We start from the raw sequence: 18,960 nt of genomic DNA, 5'->3' as shown, positions 1-18,960 counted from the left end.
CATCATTCAGCTTGAATCTAAACACCGACTAATGTTTGTTCTTAACATCTGGTAATTGTGTTACATTAAATAACCAACCATTCTACATAGAGTGTTGCATTATCTGTCTGTCAGTTACACACCGCGGTGCAGTTTGACCTGAACAAGCAGCACTTTGCCATAAACTCTGGAGTCTTGAGTTTCGGACATTTTGTAATCTGACTGTTTTGTTTTGTTCTAAGACTGAAGTTACTCCCTGTTTTATTCGTCAGATATTTCCTCAGTCCGTCTGTTCTTCCTCCTGTGTTTGTGCCTCCTTTGACCTCCCTTTATCAATCTTAAGTTTTCTGTTTATTCTCCTTCTTCTCTTTATTGTCAGTCCTCTTCTTGTAACCCCCCAACACACACACACACACACACACACACTTTTTTATTTTCAAAGTTTAATGTGTCGCGTCCTGTTTCGTTTCGCTATCCTACTCTTTGTTTGTTTTCTTTTCCCATCTTTCCTCTGGGTTCACCTGCGTTCACCCGTCCTTTCCAGCCCTTATCAGGTCAGCTGCCCTCGAGTTCCAGACCTCTCCGGAGTTGTGCTATTGTTTGAATCCTTCTTATAGTTTGCTTTATTTTTTTTTTTCCCTTGAAAACTCCCAGTTCCTCAAGTTCCCACCCGCCTGATGTCTACCGATGTCATCTGGGTCCACATCCTGCCCCTAAAATGACCACGAGACATCTTTTTATCGGACCGAACGTCAGTCCATTGGTCCAAACCATTGAGGGAAGGTTGCGCAATTGTTTTGACACCAGAGAGAAACTCTAGATCCACGTATAAAGTACCGCAAGATGTCATATAGCTGCATTGTGTCTCCAGAAACACCAGCTTAGGCCGGATTACAGACGGGGTAGGTAGTTACATCGCTACTCTGTTTTCGTGCTTTGTCTCCTGCCATCTGTTTCTTTGCGCTCCCGAAAGGGACTCGGGCTGGAGATTCTCGTCCGCGGTTAGAATTTGTTGTGATTTTCCTCTCCATTATCTGTTTAGCTGAAATGAAATCTTCGTTTCGGCGCAAATCTAAAACACATGAGCGAATGGTTTCGCTCGGGAACTGTCTTTTATCCTATACCTGAGGACGGCGAGGACGTGCCGTGATAATACTCCATACTCTCCGCCGCCTTATAAATCTGATTTCAGTCAGTCGGCGCAATCTGTGCACAGTTAGAAAACCACGTGTTCTCCCAATGAAAGAACATTTAAGACGTCATAGTAGCATCATTACTGGCAGTCTCTCATTGGGTAAGAAGACGGTCGAGAGAAGAGGGCAAAGAACCGACATAACAAAGAGCAAAAGGCCGTTTTCATGTAAACAGCTGTGCTTTGATTGAAAAGTTATTACACAGGTGTACCAGAGGGGAAAAAAGAAAAGAATCAATTACTAGGGTAGGGAAAATGGCCAGATACTGAAAAGTAGACTAAATACAGCTTAGACACATTTTCCTAGTAAACCAATCTTTTTTTCTTTTTTTAATTTGTCCTTCTATGATTTTTTTAAACAATTTTAGATTAAGAATTAAACTAATATACAGCTTCCTATGGGTAGAGTCTAGATTATCACTGAAATTAAAGCATTTCCATACAGTCACCAACTGTTGATTTTAATGCACATGTTATAAATCCGATACCAAGTCTCTAAATGATTTGCTGTGATATGTAGTAAATACGATTGCCGCTCCTGATATATCTTTTAATAATAATTATAATTTATACTCTATTAATCCCTCATGGGGAAATTAGTTCTCTGCATTTAACCCATCATGGATGAACCATGAGCCGTCGGCTCCCGTCCATCAGTCGTCTTGCTCTCGAACACTTCGACACACTAGAAGGACCCAGGAATCAAATCTGTGTCATTCTTTAGGGAATAAAAACCGAGCTCCAACTCCCGGGTCAGTCAAAACCCTGTAATTAAACTCATATTGGACACAGCCTTTTTTTTCTGACAATCATGGAACGGTATTGCAGAAGTCATGCATCCATCCCTGTGGTCAACAACAAAAGTCACATCTGAGCGACGGGATGGCTTCATTTCATGAAGATAATGGATGGTCCTAAATCTCCATGAGCTGTGACCTTGTCATCGTGGCTGACGTGCTCAGCTTTGAGTGACCCTGACCTCAGACCAGTCAGACCTTCTTAAAAGTAATCCTTCTTTCATTTTCACCTGGATTTTGAAACTCAAATTATTGAGGAAGGGAAGCCATCTCTCACTGAGAACGATCTCAAAGTGTCCAAGCCCCTGAAGCCTCTCCATTTAACTACTAGATTTAGGATCCTGTAACAAGTAAACTCACTCAGCTCCATGGGGCCGTGAGATGTTGACCCTTTCATTTTAACTTGACCCCACACCAAGATTTACCATATGAGCGTTGGAAACGCAGCTAGTTGCCATCCAGACTGGATTTGTGGGTTATTTAAACCGTGAAGTAAGAGGTAAAATATCTTCATGTAGCTCAAGCATCCAAGCATTGTTATGGCTCAAACAAAAAAAAGCCCCTAAAGGCCTGAAATTACATAATTAAGATATGTTATATGAATGTTATAGTGCCAGAAGGGTTGCCCAGAACATAAATACACCCTTAAAGTACTTAACGCAGTACAGATGCTATGTTCAACACCGCTTAAAAGTTTATGTGTGCATTGACTCCCCTCTGGTCTGAAAGTATCTCACTTCACGTGGCCGAAAAAATGAGAAAAAAAAAAAAAAGATATTACATAAGCTTGTGCTAGTTTCCACAATGCTTCAGATAAAAGCTCATAGCAGCTGCAACTTCTGATTACAGCTGTTTCACATGTTTTTACCTCTCGCTATTATATAACAGTTCAACAGTGACCAAAGACAGGTTGGTACTAATGATATTTTAGTATTTTTCCATGATGTTGTTGACTGTGTAAAAAAAAAAAATAATCCCCAATTGGACACAGAAATTAAATGCAAGTAATAAAGTATTTCAGTATAAGTACTTTAACAATTTGAATAGCAACATCCTATCGCTTCTGTGTGTGCAACCTGTGTACTCATTAGTATAGCAATTCCAGTCCTACCACGTATTGACTCTGACGCAGTAAGAAGTGACCAAAAGTACTAAAAGTACCTTGAACTAAAAGAGATTATATCTGAGTTTCCAGACTGGAGGATGAAGTGCAACATGGTACGTGACAGCTCGTCATGCATTAGCTCCAAGATGTTATCGTCTTCCACAAAAACTATGTCTGAAAATGTTCCTCCGACAAAACTGGACGTCTCGCAAAATGTTGGCTTCGAGTGACCCTGACCTCAGACCAGTCAAATTTGAATATACTTCAATTCAGCCCAGTTTCAAGGCACAAAACTGGTTTCCGAAAGATTTAAAGGAAAGAAATAAGGCACAGAGCTGTAAGTGGCGAGGTTCCGATGTCAACGCTAATTCAGTTCGGTTTTATCCCAGTATTTTGGTCATCGCTGGTTGAAACTCAGCAAGTGGCCAATAATGTTTGTCTCCTCACCGGCTCATACCCGCTAGACATAAGCTCAATAAATCACAATGAGTTACAAGTGTTTGCAGTAAACAGGAAATCAAGAAAACAAAGAGCTACACTGAACCGAGACTCTTTAACAAGCCAATGAACTGTTCCATTATTTGGACTAATTTACAGTTTGTCCACGGTTCCACAGTGAATTCAATGATACAGCTTTAAATCTTACACACTCACATCTCCTGCGGGTCACATGCAAATGCAACCTGAGTGAAAAATGTTGGTCCCTTTGAGGGCTCGTTGTCCCGCCGTGACGACCTCGCATCAATTTCACAAACTTGACCTTGAGATCCAAAGGAAGAAGCTTTTCTTTGAGGTGAAACGGTACCTGATTGTAAACTACCGCAGAAGAACCGAAGGCAAGAAAGAGACCGTTTTTTACTCCAAGCAGAGTGTGTTTTGTGGGATTTTCGCCTCGGTAAATCACCCCGATGCAAGCCGCTGTCAGTGCATGCGGAGTCATGTCACCACCTGAAAACACTTTATAGAGAGCAAGAAAATCCTGATTTAGTCAAAACAAAATCCTTATTTCAGTGTTGAAGACAAGAGGGTCTGCAGAAAAAGACGCCCTATCCTCCCTTTTGAGAACGTGCGCACTGGGGTCCCGTGGCAAAAGGAGTTTCACAATAGAGTAAAAACAACAAATCCTTTGACAAAGCATGTGAGTTATTTGTGCTATGTATTCTGTCGTAAATATTTTTGTGTGCTTTTTAAACTCCAATTCGTGGAATAATGTTCTATGTGGAAGGAGTAAGTTGTTGACCTCTTCATCTCACACTCAAGGCAGTTATATTAGTCAAAGTATGACGTCAAAGATCATCCGTGATCAATTCTAGTAAAAATTCAAAAAGTTGCAATCGGGTTTCCAGGTGTCAGACAGAGCGGTGGGTCTGAAGATGGAAATAGAAGAAGTTTCGCTTCATGTTGTGAGTGGTGATACCCTACAGGTAGCATGTGACTTAGAAGAGAAGGGGAAATTCAAGAGTGAGTTAGATGAAGTCATGCAGAATATCTCCCAGAGGTGAGAGAGCGACAATCGGTGCCGAATTCAATGGACATGTTGGTGCAGGGAACAGAGGTGTTGAAGAAGTGATGGGCAGGTTTTGGTATCAAGGAGAGGAATGCAGAAAGACAGATGATAGTAGACTTTGCAAAAAGGATGAAAATGGCTGTAGTGAATACCTTTTTTCCAGAAGAGGCAGGAATATGGGGTCTTATAAGAGCGAAGGTAGGAGCACTTAGACTACATCTTGTACAGATGATCTGAAGGAGAGAGTAACAGCATAGTGATGGTAAGTGAGAGTATAGCTAGATGACAGAGGATGCTGGTGTGCAGGATGAATCTGGTGACAAGGAAGATGAAGAGAGTAGAAGAGGTGATTATTGTTGACTACAAAGTAGCGGTGATTAGTAAAGGTGAAGTGAAGGGGCAACATTTAAGAGGATGAAGAGTGAAAAGGTAGTTGGTACTTTTTTGGTGGTATGAAAGTGTCTTGGTTGGGTGGCAGTAGAGTTTTTGACAAGATCGTTCAACAGGAGGTGTCCTGGTGCCGATTTTCAGAACCAGGGAGATGTCTGGTGCTGTGGTTACTACAGAGGAATAAAGTAGATGAGCCATAAAATTGAATCATAGGAAAGAGTATAGGAAGGTAGACTGAGGGCAAAAGTGAGTGTTTGCGAGCAGAAGTAAGGTTTCATGCCAAGATACTGTGCAGTTGCAGTCTTTGCTTTGACAATCTTGATAGAGAAATTACAGCGAAGGTCAGAGGAAGCCACATTGGGCCTTTGCAGATCTAGAAAAAGCATACGAGAGGGGCCCAAGGGAAGAAGAGTGGTCGTATGAGGAAGTCTGTTGTGGCAGAGAGCTATGTTAGAGTGGAGCAGGACATGTATGACGGCTGTGAGACATTGGTGAGGTGTGCTGTGACAGAGGAGTTAAGAGTGGCGGTAGGCCTGCATCAGGGATCAACTCTGAGCCCGTTTGTTTGCAGTGGTGATGGACAGGCTTACAGGTGAGGTTAGATAGGATTCTCCATTGACTACTACTTAGTGCACACATATGTTTCTATTGCATTTCATGAAGAAGGATGTCATTTGCTTTCATTATTTTGGTAGCTGGCCACAGCCAGAGAAATCATACATGTACGTAATGGTTGATGGAAATTTGAATAAAAAGGAGGGGGGCAAATGAGATAGCACAGATCTCTAACTCTGGAGCGGTTACTGTTCTGATTTATTAGCTGCCAGGAAAACACTTGTGAAGGATCTTGGTTCAATTTGTTTGCACATGTCACGCTGGCGTTGCCAAAGCAGAGCAGTCCTGAGTAAACACTGGGGACAAAGAGGGTCTTTTTACTACACCTCTATGAGCTGTTGGCCGCTGCGCCTCTGAAAACAGAAAACACTGAAACCTCAGGATGCCCAAGTTAGACAGTCCTGTTAAACTGAACATACAGAGATTGTAGATTATGGGTTGTGCAAGCATGAAAGGGAGAAAAGGTCCAGCTTCCACAAGCCAGTTGTGTATTTGAAGGTGTTTACATAATAGTTTCTCATTTTCATAATACCATGGCTTTCTTCATATGTAACAACTTATGGTAGAGTGATGATGGTGATGATATGTTGGGGATTCTTCAAAAAGGCAATAAAATGCCTTAGAACTTTTATTTTTAAAACGTGTTTTGCACCACAGACACAACATTTCTTCGTTAAGAATCCGTTGCATGTTGCAAACTGTTGCATTTTAATGATTTGTCAAGCATAATCTAATTTTTCAAAACAAAATATTTGTGACAAACCAACTGTACACATCTGTGCAACTGCGCACACTGCGCTGGAGAGAATCATTGTCTGCTATGTCTAACCCTATTGAACCTCTACAAGCTTTTATTGGCCCCTGTGTTTCCCCTCAAACTACTTGCATCAGAGATTCAAAGAAAAAATTGCTCTCAGACGTACACAAACCATACTTATGTGGACAACATGCATAGTTTGAACTCTACACACACGTCCAAGTGGAAAAGTCCATCTGTTACCAAAAATTACCTCCATGTGTTTGAGCTGCCCGCAAACAGTAAACAATAAGCAAGAAGGATGCCTACTGCTTAATGTCATCTTGGCATTGGCATTTCTATCATGTCCAGATTTTGGAAAATATACACCCTGAAGAAAAGCTCTAAGCTGCTTCACACCAAAGATCTATAAATCTTTTTTTATGTCTAATCTTAACATTTATCTGGAAACAAAGGACACCATTCCGAGAGTTACGAGAAAGCTCCGGGTCCTAAAAATTGGCACTGCGCATACATAATTAAAGCTGTATACATTTTGATATATTTCATTGTGCCTTTTTCAGTGGATTGAAGTTATAAGCTGCGACGTCTTCCCCGAGGCTAGCATAAACCTGTGACACGTGTGGATTGTGTTATTTCCTATGAAACACAACATCAGAGCGCCGCAAAAGAGGACAATAACTGGACAAATAACTGGACAGAGTTATCAATGAAACATCTCCTCCGATGAGGTAATTGATCGTCGTTCATTATGTGGACTAGGCAATGAAGTCATGACGAGTTTTGCACAAGACCATGACCAAATAATTCCAAGGGACAGGGACACCACTGAACATGCCGCCACACCTTCTTGAGACCAGAAGCTGTAGTAGCAGGGGGAGAAAAAGAGGCTACAAATGGTCTGTGACAAATGGAAAATCTAATTTTGTCCTGCGGAGCTTGCGTTTGGAGTGTAATGTTGCAGATTGTACAAAAGTAACCCTACAGAGTTGTACAAGATCAGCACCCTGCTTCTCCAATGTTTGTTGTTAGGTTTGAATGAATGAATGAATGAATGAATGAACGAATGAATGTATATGCAACTTCACCAGCCAAAACATTTGGGCTCAAACTCCAAAAGACAGTCAGATATAGTATCTGAAAAAAAGATGAAGATATAGTAGTTGATATGAAAATATATGGAGTGTAACAATGGCTAAATTCCATTGCATGACGATGTCTCATTTGAAAAAGCCTCATAAGAACCAAAATTGGGAGATAAGCTTTTTGGCAGTGTTTGTAAATTGGTAGCATTTCATCTTAAATTAAAAGATGTGATTATTGATTGAGGATATTATGTGGTAAAATTGAAAATTAATGACGCAACCTTATTGCCAGGAGCACCAAATATGTAGCTTCATTGCAAGGGAAAAATAACAGCCATATGTGCAGGCTACAATGGAGCAACGCAGCTGTGAAGATTCTTGGTCATACTGCTGACTTGGTGAAAATGAAGTCTGCACCAGTTGCTGACGAAATCCGGTTAAGACTGACACAAGAGGATGAAACTACAGGTCAGTCAATATTGTGAAGTGTTAAAAGCTGACCTTTTCACAGTTACAATTAAGGTAAACCTCTGAAATCCAACCATCTATCAGTTAATATGGATGCGATCGCAGCACTGTGTAATATGTTTAATATGTGAAATTTACTTGTATTAAGAATACAAGTGGACAGCACGGACGTTGCAGAAATTTGACTAATTTGACTTTTCAGCAACACCATTTATTTTTGGTTCTGAACAGACGGAAAATACACCTTTTCAGAAAATAAATCTACTGTCTTCTCAAAGGTGAACTTTTGTTATCCAAAGTGTAAACAAAAGGAAAAATGAATAGTGGGCATTGTGCTTGAAGCAGAAGGCAAGAGCAGCCCAAAAGGCACGCTGGGACTGTGAAGACCCACTGCTAGCGGGAGGAGGATCAAAAAATGGCAGGTGGGATTTTCAGAATACTGAAAAGAAAGATGCTCTTTTCTAAGTAGTGTATTTTTTTTCAAAGTCTGCAATTGCACTCCTTGAAATTAGGGTCAACCCTGACCAACTATGAATATGGATGGCGTCGCAGGCTCCTTTTCATGGAAAAATGCACAATAAGTTGGCTCTGTGAGCTCTCTGGAAAGAGCCAAAAGTGTCATTTACCTGCAAAAAAAATAATAATGCAAATTTCCCTAATGTGCCTCTACAGTCCAACCACCCCTTGCCTCGGGGCAATATTTTGACTCCAATTCAGTTGGCAATTTTGTGCCTGTGTCATTCCTGTATAATGACTTTGTTGACTGTTTCCAAATTCTCTCCTTGAGAGGCCTTAGATCGTTCCAAAACATCTTTTCACCCAAGCCCTGCTCCACCTGAGTAACAGCCTTAGATAACCTGGGGCGCCGATCTCAGAGCCAGTGGTGATGAAGCAGAGTTGGATTAAAAAACATGTTGGGCGTGAGGCGCGCGCCTTAATCAATTTAGAAAACACAATATTTAAGCCTCGTAAAGGCTTTCTATCGACGGAAAAGTGATTTTAATTTGAAGCAGGCGCAATAAATGTCGAGTGCATAATGTAGGTACTTTAACAAGGTAGTTGTGAGTGGATCAAAACAAGGCTTCTAATTAATTTATGATGAAATAGAGCTCACTTCCAGAAGTGACATCCCATTGAGTCTGTTCTTGAAATACAATGTTGTGTTAAAAAGGAAAATGTATACGTAATATATCATATATAATGCATATGATATACTATCTCACCAAGTACATATTGGAATGTGATGCCAATGTTCATCATTCCATCACAAAAAGTAAGAAAAAAAAATACAAATAATAAGACCATTACTTGAATTTTTCCGTTGTTGATTTTCCACTCAATTTCAAAGATTTAACAGCCAGGATTCATCTCATTGGTCGTCTTGGTTCACCCCAATCTCTGTTCAAATGTATTTTTGATAAATGGATTGAATGAAAGAGATACACCAATGAGCCATGACAGTGTGTGAATACTGACAGGAAAGATAATAAACATCACCCATCGTCTGGCTGTGGTGTGTTCAGGGGTCTGCATTGGTCATTGGTCGGCAGCGACCAACCATGGTCTGTGCACAGAAAATCTGCGAAAGTTCTGTATACAACATATATATCTGGTACATACATACATATTAAGCCCAATGTAGTCAAGAAATGACTCACAATCCCCTGGAAGCAGTATTAAGCGGCAAGACCAACAGGGAGCATATTGTTTTCAGCTCATCGTGTGATCTGTCTGCTCCCACTCAGGTCATCTGACTCAGGATTCATCACACCACCGCCACAAATGCCATGATGCCATGTTTTTATGCATCTGGTGTTTGCATCAGGTTTAGTGTTGGTTTCTGGGCAGCCAACACATATCAAGAATTCAAAGAGTCAATGTAGTTATTATCATTTGCACGGTCAGGAAACTTGTTTTCCTTTACAACAAAATTCTTATTTTGCTGTCGACAGCGAAGGGAGATAGTTTGATAGAGTGTTAGTTGAAAAAAAAAAAAAACATCTTGTTTTTGGTCCATGTCACATTAATACAGCCAGTAAAAACAGTTAACAGGTTACAAAGCACACATGTGTAAATTTCCCTACTTTTCTACAATATTACCCATCAAACTTGGTTTTTGCTGTCACCACCATTATTTTCTCTGCACAATCACCACAGAAATGTATTTCCCCTTTGGCCAAAATTGCAAAGCGGTGCTTTTAACTAAATAGCACTGATAAAAAGCCTGTGTCACCTGCTAGATCCCGAGCCAGCACAGCATTATTGCTAGCATCAAAACCACATGAGTCGTTTTCCAGCTCAACTCTGTACACAGGCGGTGCACGTCTGCAGCCGACACACTGCTAACACAGTGCAGAGACCCAGCTCACCGTTCTCTCTGGAAGCGATTACTAAGGCTTTTCATTTGTGTTTGCCAGGAAAGAAACAATTTTCAGTGCAGGTGACATGCTATAAACCTGAGAAGAAAATCCCTTCACTGTGCTTTCCAAAGATAAAGAGAGTAGACAATACCAATCTAATATGAATTGAAAGGGAGAGCCAACATTGCGCTTTCAATCAATAATCTTTACTAAACAACTACTTTGACCAAGAAAAGAATGGCAACGGGTTGATATCCAGTGGGGTGGCCTAACACATTTACCTTGATGCTCCTTGTAAAGTAACAAAACAAGGTGTTGAAGACAAAAGCGAGGCGGCACGGTGATGAAATATAAAATACAAACATGATATTGTGCTCAGATGTATTCTTCTCAGAAAATACATGAGTGCCCACTGACGGACTTTTGGAAATCGAAGCGAAACTGTAGCCTAAAAGTTACTACGTGTACTCTGCTTCTTGCAAAGTTTGCCAAATAGTTTTGAGAAAAATGCATCAACAGGCTTGAGGGTATGAATCAACTGATTAGCTTAAGAACTACAGGGCTAAAGTCCAACAATCAACCCGATACACTCAACGACTATCATGACAAAGAGGGGGGTTTGGATACTTTGCAGAATACCACAAAGCAGTGATGTAAAAAGATCGGGATCCGGATAAAACGTCAACTGAGATTGCGTCAATAACTATGTGTTTGTTGGACACCAGAGAGATTTAATTTACTTGCCATTCATGGTAAACAGAGATGAGTATAACCAGGCCCCAATGAGCTAAAAGAAACCCGCAGCAAGTTTTCAAGAGACAAGATGTCATTGCGGAAGTATGTCTCTGGAGACCGGAGAGCCAGCCATTACTTCGGAGGGACATCTAAAGCCCGGGGCTCAGGTGAGTGGTGAAAACAGACACCGGTCTTAAGGGAAAACAGTGTTAACACTTGTCGAGATTATTTTAAAATGTCTCGATGCTGTTTTCATGTACCACTCTAGTCCTTCAGCTATCATGAAAAACATATCATATGATCGTTCCAGAATTAAATAAGGGCCGAGGGTTAGATGCTCTGTGCGATTGCAAAATTGGATTTGGCGGGACATCTAAAAACGACCTTGGGATAACACAAGGCTCCCTTTGAGATGATCTGATCAGTCGGGGAAGCAAATGACAGCTATTATTAGCTTGCAGCGGAAGACAATACATCAGCATGTATTCACCGAAAAAGTTGAATGCCTGCAAGAAACACAACACGACATGAGAAGTCAAAATATAGAATAGATAGATGATGCAAAACAACAATGGGAAACATATACATCTCAGATGGCCTCACTAGGAGTGCACCAGGGTGAGTCTCAGGAACAGCCTGTACAGGGTTGTGACACCTCCTCCAGATTGCCCAGCCCCTTATGTAACAAGCATCTTTTCATCCAAGTTTTTCTCCTCTTCTCTCCCCTCAATACCGCATCAGTCATGTATGGCTGTCTGACCACCAACACGCTGCCCGAGAAAGAATTGTTGCTGACAGAAGTACAGGGAGCTTCCAAGAGAGGTCTCCTCTTTACGGCTCATGACAGATCTCATGCTGGACCCATAGGTCTAATTCCAGCATCAGCGGTAGAATAATAACAGAACGGTATGATATCACCTCCTCACTGTGAAAACAACTACTGCTGTCAAAATATTGCCCCATGTGAGGGATATCTGCTTTGGGTCCAATCATTTAGGGAAAGGCTTAACTGCATCTGCCACAGTGTCGTCTAGGCAAATCATTTCATATTGACACTGTAAAAAAAGGAACACGGTCATTTCTTTTTTTAAGATATGATGAAGGAAGACAGAGTAAGAGTGCTCAAAGTGCCAAATTAAACAAAGAGTCAAAGAGAATTAGTTCTAGGAACAACTGCTATTAAAGTCCTAACTGGAAGACAAAATTCGTGTTAAATCGAAAACAGATTGGTCATTTGAACGGATACGATTGAGGATCGTCTCAATAACGCCAGCATCTCAAAGCCAGTACCTGGTAACTATAACATATGCAAGTGGTGATTAATTTGAAGTGTTTTGCTCACTTCAGGGAATAGTTCAGCCGGCCTGACGCACACAACTACCAACAAATGATCCATTCTGCGGGGGTTAACACCACAGCATATGGAATGGCTTAACACATGACAGCAGCACAGGGATAGTTGTGTATGAACTGTGCTTCTGCTTCTGTGACCTTTTAAAAGGATTTAGTTCAGGTTGCCTCTCAGCAGAAAGGGCGCTATTTAACAGTGAAAAGTGTCACTATTTTCTCCTTTATCTTCTTTATGCATCCCAAACGGCTCAAGGAGCTTGAAATATATGCAGTTGAAAATGTTTATACACTTTCAATTGGAAGAAATGGTAGTCATAATGACCGCTCACGGATAAATCTTATGTACAGAAAATGCTTTTAGGTACTTGTTTCCAATCTTAATGCTGCTTTGCTCTCCCAATTATTTGTGGTAATTCTCATTATTCATTGTTTTCCAAGTTCTTAGAGAATTATCCTTGGGACTGTTTTAGGGTTTTCCTTTTGCCCTTTTCCTGCACTGATTGTTTCCCATTTATGCAAGAGTTTCCATGCGCGATCATTCCTATTTGTTTATGGAGTTCTGCCTTCTTCAGGACTGAGGTGGTTTCCTGTGGCTGGACTTTGAGTATATGGTTTTTCAACAGAATTCATAATTTGAATTTCCCCTGCCAAAGTTTTGGCCTGCACCATTTTTATGTTAATCATTTCCTAAAAGAATGTGTAATCTTACATTAAACTGAACACCCTCTGGATATTCTGATTTTAAAAGTTTAAAAAAATGAAACAATGCTACTGTATTTTTTCTAGAAACCTAGTGATTAATACTAATGGACATTTTTGTCATTCAGCATTTCACAATTTTGACCTCTCGTCACCTTTCTTCCCGAAAACGCTGGGAAGAAAGATGGGCCCTATTACCCTGAGAGATGAGAGAACTAGGCCTTCACCCTTGTCAGGGTCAACCTAACTGGGTCGGTTGATAGATAAAAAAATAAATGAAACTCAATCCTTGGCAGGGCCTGCCAGTGAAAAGAGGTCTTTGCGATGTGTTAATAGCTCTTATTTGCTGCTGTATTGTCAAGTTAGCTCCGACAGAGGCAACCCAGGGGTTCTTGTCGATGCCTGCTATGTATAAACTGCATTAAAACCGATGCAAATCTGGTGGATTAAGACACGTTTTAACTTGAACTCAGCGATGAACTCCATGAGCTCCGCCCACGAATGCTTTTTTTTCCCATAATGTTGAGTGTCATGAACACCACAATGAGCCCACGGCCAGGACAGTCTAGAGTACATCATCCTTTCCCTTACATTACCTAAAACAACAAGGATTATCCATTACAACTCTGTGTCAAGAATAGCCTCAAGAACTCTACCTCCTGGTTTCAGCACATTGAGATCCACTGCACCATATTGCTCTCCAACACAAGCACTGCGCCGAGGGCTGGTGTCCACATCCCGATCAGCAGCTGCTGTTAAGTCACCGCTGGCTGCCTCGTCTTCCAATGTGCAGAATCGAGATACACAGACGATCTATGCATTGTCAACCACAGTCTAATTGCAAAGATTGTATAAGCATAATGGCAGTGAATTCTTGATAAAATTATATTGCACTAATTTAAAAACAGAGATTTCAGCTTATAATTCAGGCTCGGTAGATTACTGGGATCACAATACTCGCAGGTAACCCAAGTTGGTTTGTTTTTCAGTGCCCTAAATACACGCAGCAGCACTGACACAACTTGTGCTGAATGATGGCGAAAATGTCACCTTGGTGTTACTTTCTTAGTACTGCCTATGATACCTCAGGTCATAAAGCAATAATCTTTGCCAAATCTTGATCAGGGGTTGGCATGCATGTAGTTTAAATCCTATTCAATAACCAAACCTGTTTCCGTGTGTTGAGATCATTATCCCAAATCTTCTGCCCTCTGCTATCCGTGGGATCCCCACTATTTTGTTTCTGCACAACTCCTCTTGGTGACATCATTCCAAGAAAATGTACCTTCTGTCACTTTTATACAGATGATTCACAGCTGTACATGCCACAACAATTAAAAGATTCCTCACAGCCCATAGCAATTTCCCTCAGTTAAACAGCGTTTAAACTAAACCAATAATCTTTGCTTCTTCAGGAGCCTGAAGCCGTCTTTCCCGTAATCTAGGCTATTGTTCTAAGTCATCAACGAGAAACCTAGGTTCTTAGACTCTTGTGTTTATGTTCTACTTTGCAATGAATTACTGCTCACAGATACCAAATCATGGCTTCAGATTGTTTTCATAACTTCTCATATGAAGAATATGATTAATTTTTTTTAATTTCAGCCAACGTATCTGAATTTGGACAGGGCTCCTACATATACTCTGATAAAACCCAACTGGCAATGAACAATTGGAAGCCTACACAGCTAACTTTACACAATATCTAGAAGAAGTCAGGTTTATATATTGTGTCATTTTTGGGTACATTCATATTCAGAAGTGCTCCCAATTGTTACATCGCTGTAACAATGAACTCATGGATCAGCCTGAGGGACACCGTACTCATTAGAGCCAAAGCTCCAATTGTTGCTTATCACAACTGACACAGAAGCAGGCAACTAGATATCAGAGGAAAGTCCCTTGGTATTAATTAACAGTGTGGCACAGGATGAGACAGAAAAAGCACAAGATGAAGATTGAAGAAGTGACAGTGTTCCAGTTGACGCTTGCTGTTGACAAGCTGTAAATCCTCAATACCAGCAGCCACCCTCATCTCCAGCATCAATCTGTCATCAGGGACTTGAAATGTAATCTGAATTGTTTATGGTAGTTTAATAGGTCATTTTATGAAGTAAAAATAAAGAATCATGTCATTGGGTGACAGGTGCTGCAAAAGACTGGCTGGTCTACAATGCCGTTTGGAGTTTGCTGAGGGGAAATATAGAAGCTATTCAGGCCAACGCACAACTCTCCATCAACCCAATCACATGGATTTGGGGATGGATGCATCAGCCCAGTTGAGCAGGTGCACTGAAGACGGAAATTTGTGTATTTCTTTAATGATTAGTGTCATTGAGGACCAGTGATGAGGCAAATACGGCCATTTGTCTTTTGGATTTGCAAGAAAAACCTGTCATATGTCCAGCATACTACTGATCAGCGTCCAATTGCAAAATGGCCTGCCAAGAAAAATCTAAATCACTAGATGTAATTAGATTTAATGACATGCATAATCATCACCAATGACACGGTCTCACCACATAACTTCAGCAAATGCTGTCTCAAAGGGCACATTTAATTCTGCTGCAAGCACATGCATTTATGGAAGCGTCCTGGTTTACACCCCATTACATCATTATGCAGATGCCTCTGGTCTGTACCTTTCTGAATTTGGTCAGACTTTTGCAAAGACAAAGTATTATGTTGCAAAACAAAGTCAATCCAACATAAAGCCTCTCTCTGGTGGCTTAGCGGTTGTATCTAAAATATTTCTACATGTTATAAACAATCCAGCTCGGGCTCGAAGTTTTGTCCAGACTGCTGTCTGTGAGAAAGAGACGATATTCGTCTAAAACTGTCCCACAATCTGGGCCATGAAAATACGACATCCCAAAACCAAAACCTTAGCTCAGAATCCATTTATAGGACCAGAGAGTGGCTTTTCCAGACATGGGTCACACAAACAGAGAACCAGATTGCTGTCAACTTGCACGTGGTAATACACACTTTTTCTACTTCATGCAAATCCAAAGGTTATATGTATGTATACATATGTGGATACATAAATATACTTCAATATACGCTGTTTTGAAGCGATTGAAACAACTGATACCAAAATTACAACAGTGTGAGGAGGTGAGCCACTGTCGTCACAGCACTGTAGTGAAGCGTGTGCTGATGTCTTTTTTTCAATATAAACACAGACCTATTCGGGTGCAGTAGTCCTCAATTGCTACTTCACTAACCCAACTATTTTGGAAATGGCAACATATAGAACAAAAGGTAGTTTGGGAGGTCCTTGTTACAGTTTACCTTGAGATTATATCGCTTACGGTAATAGTTATAGCAACAATGTCGGCTTTGGAAACATGGTTCCTTAATGGCTGTTCAGTCCACCATCCTTTTATGGTTAGCTGCTCAGGCCTATGAGCTTGTGTGTGCATGTGTGCATGCGTGTGTGTGTGTGTGCATCTTTATCTGATTTTAACGAAAAGAGTTTTGACAACACTGATTCGCTCTAAAAGTGCTTTGCCTTGTTTTGATGATCCATGACATTTGAAAATAAACAATGTAAACATTGGTTCTTGAGTCTCTTATATGTCTACCAGTAAATGTATTTCTGTATTTGGTTTTTTTTTGTTATTTTTTGCATTTTTTGATTTAAAGTTGTGTATACTTTGTTGATATAGTTACCAACAAATGGACGCTCTCGCACATTTTTAAAAGCATTATTCAAGAATGTAGTCAATAAAAAAAGTCAATAAAATTCAATAAAAATGGATTAGTCATCGATGGATCTCCTGCAATCTTGTGCGAAAGTTGTTTTGGGAAATGAGAGTAAAAGTGACAAATTCCAAATAAGTCAAGCGGTATGTGACTACATTTTCTGTTTTGTCCCTTCAGATTGGTACCAATTACATATTGGCATTGAATGGACCACCAAGTCAGGGAGGACAGGGATGAAATTTGGGATGACTACAAACTTAGTACAGATCATTGCCAACAGTTCTAGGTTTACAAGAAGGAAACAGAAAGCACAGCTGAAGCTCAGTGTGCTAGCATTTGGTCATTAATGCTTAAATAAATAGAAATATCAAAAATACAAATGGCATGGCATCTTTCCCCCCCACTATTGCCCCTATTGAATGGACCAAAAAGCTGAAATCTTGTGTTTGCTCAAAAATAATTCACAGCTCTGTCACAATCAGAAAATAGGTTTGCTTTTTACCATTTGGAGTAATGTTCAATTTTACGCCTGTTTCCCCATGATTTACTTTTTATTGTCTTGTCTTAATGATTTTCTTAATGTTTTTTGGCAGCTGTTCTGTCTAATAGTAGACCTGGGTATAGCTATATTGGTGATAGTATTTCATAGACAGTGTTTCTTTCAACAGCAGTTTGCAGCCAGAGCCTTCTGTCTCCTCTGTGCACAGAAATTGACTGATGAGAGGAGATACCTTCCACACTGAAAGAGTTGTCTAATATAGACAAGGCCAAACAAAAGCACAAGGCCTTTCATACTTGGCTTGTGGAACATCTCAAAATAGCAGGCTATGCATCAATATGAAGCAATGATATTCCTGTATTGACACCCAGGGGAACATGAGGTCACACCGCTCAGAACACAAAGTCTCGAACCAGAGACCATCGGCTGCCTGTTTAAGTCACTGGCAGCAGGAGTTATGCTTTCTGCGGCGAATGTCTGGAAAATGATGTCAGGAATTCTCATGCAGGTCTAGAAGACTGAAAAAAATTGCATTTGTGTGTGTGTGTGTGCATATGTTTATTTAAAACAAGTGTCGTAATAGATGAACTCTATGATTCTCAATAAATACAGGTCATATCTTTTAATTACACTAAGAGCATATTTCTTGTAGCTTGTTTTGTGGTTAATGGCCACCACTAAGTCTTAAGCTTTTTTTTTTTTGGAACACGGACGACAGCAAGTGTTTGCATTAAATGCTCGACATCAAGCTCTAATTTTTCCACTCTCAGCACTTGGGTGGTTAGTTCACCAATCCTTGAGTCTTGTTATTGCTATGACTTAAGAGTACTTAAGAGCTTAAAATATAATTAACGAGATTTGTATGTTGGATGTATAGTTTTCTTATTTTTGAAATGAAACGTGGGAGAAACTGAGTACGATTTTCTGTGTGTTCACCTTATACTTAAAATGATAATCACTTTGTTTGGCTGATTATTGTTTTATTTATTTTTTGTTCATTTTAATCTTTGATGTAGACAAAATACACTGATCATTTACACTCAATTTAACATTCAAAATTGCGGCAAATTGATTTCACAGTAACGCGTGCGCCCAAAAGCGAAAGGTATTAAAAATAAGAAAACAGAAGGTTCTAGTTAGCATGATGTTATGGGGATTTCCGAAAAACCCATATGTTACATATCTATTTGGGTGGCCCCTTGCTCCTACTGAAAACAACACCTCCTAGAACATGTGATAATTCTACACGAATTACCCACATTTTAAGCATTGCTTATATAAGATACTGGTCAAAATAGTGTAAAATTATTTCAGCCGACTGTTACGTAACTTATAAATAATTTTGTTTGTTCTACATATTTCTTCATTATGGCATACTATTAGAGAATGTTGAGTGTCACCTGTTTACAAAGGTCACAAACAGGAACCTGATGATCCACTGAATGTTTTCAGTGCACAGCCTGCTCCATTGCTCCTTCATCAGCATACAGACGATGTTCAGTGCCTCTTCTGCCAGCGCTATGTCATCTACCGTGAAAAGCAGGAACACCCATAACTCATCGTGACAAACTGCAAAGTCAGTAGTATGACACAAACAGGCAGAGTTACGTAAAATTCATCCATAGTTCTATATGATTTATCAAAATGCAACATCTGAGCCAGATGGGTGTGTACCTTTTTCGAACTTGACCATTTTGTGTTTATTTTTTGCTGA

The 18,960-nt window shown here is 40.2% G+C and overlaps 1 long non-coding RNA gene across 3 annotated transcripts; it reads left to right on the top strand.

The window, feature by feature from the left end:
* The first annotated feature begins 824 nt into the window (after nucleotides 1–824).
* On the top strand, nucleotides 825–16,413 carry LOC147235326 (uncharacterized). Of its 3 annotated transcripts, XR_015109200.1 has the most exons (5): nucleotides 825–881; nucleotides 6,906–7,073; nucleotides 7,774–7,895; nucleotides 8,241–8,317; nucleotides 9,641–9,860. It is a non-coding gene; the product is annotated as an uncharacterized LOC147235326 (long non-coding RNA). The 3 variants fall into 3 exon arrangements; XR_015109201.1 differs by lacking the exons at nucleotides 8,241–8,317; nucleotides 9,641–9,860 and adding an exon at nucleotides 15,186–16,413; XR_015109199.1 differs by lacking the exons at nucleotides 8,241–8,317; nucleotides 9,641–9,860 and having other exon boundaries at nucleotides 7,774–8,216.
* The last annotated feature ends 2,547 nt before the right edge of the window (nucleotides 16,414–18,960 follow it).

Source organism: Fistularia commersonii, chromosome 3 (assembly GCF_037954325.1).
Source record: "Fistularia commersonii isolate RoL2024-O1a breed Wild chromosome 3, RoL_Fcom_v1.0, whole genome shotgun sequence".
NCBI classification, from domain to species: domain Eukaryota; kingdom Metazoa; phylum Chordata; class Actinopteri; order Syngnathiformes; family Fistulariidae; genus Fistularia; species Fistularia commersonii.
Note: the sequence above shows the minus strand (reverse complement) of the source record. Positions and strands in the feature narration are given on the sequence as shown.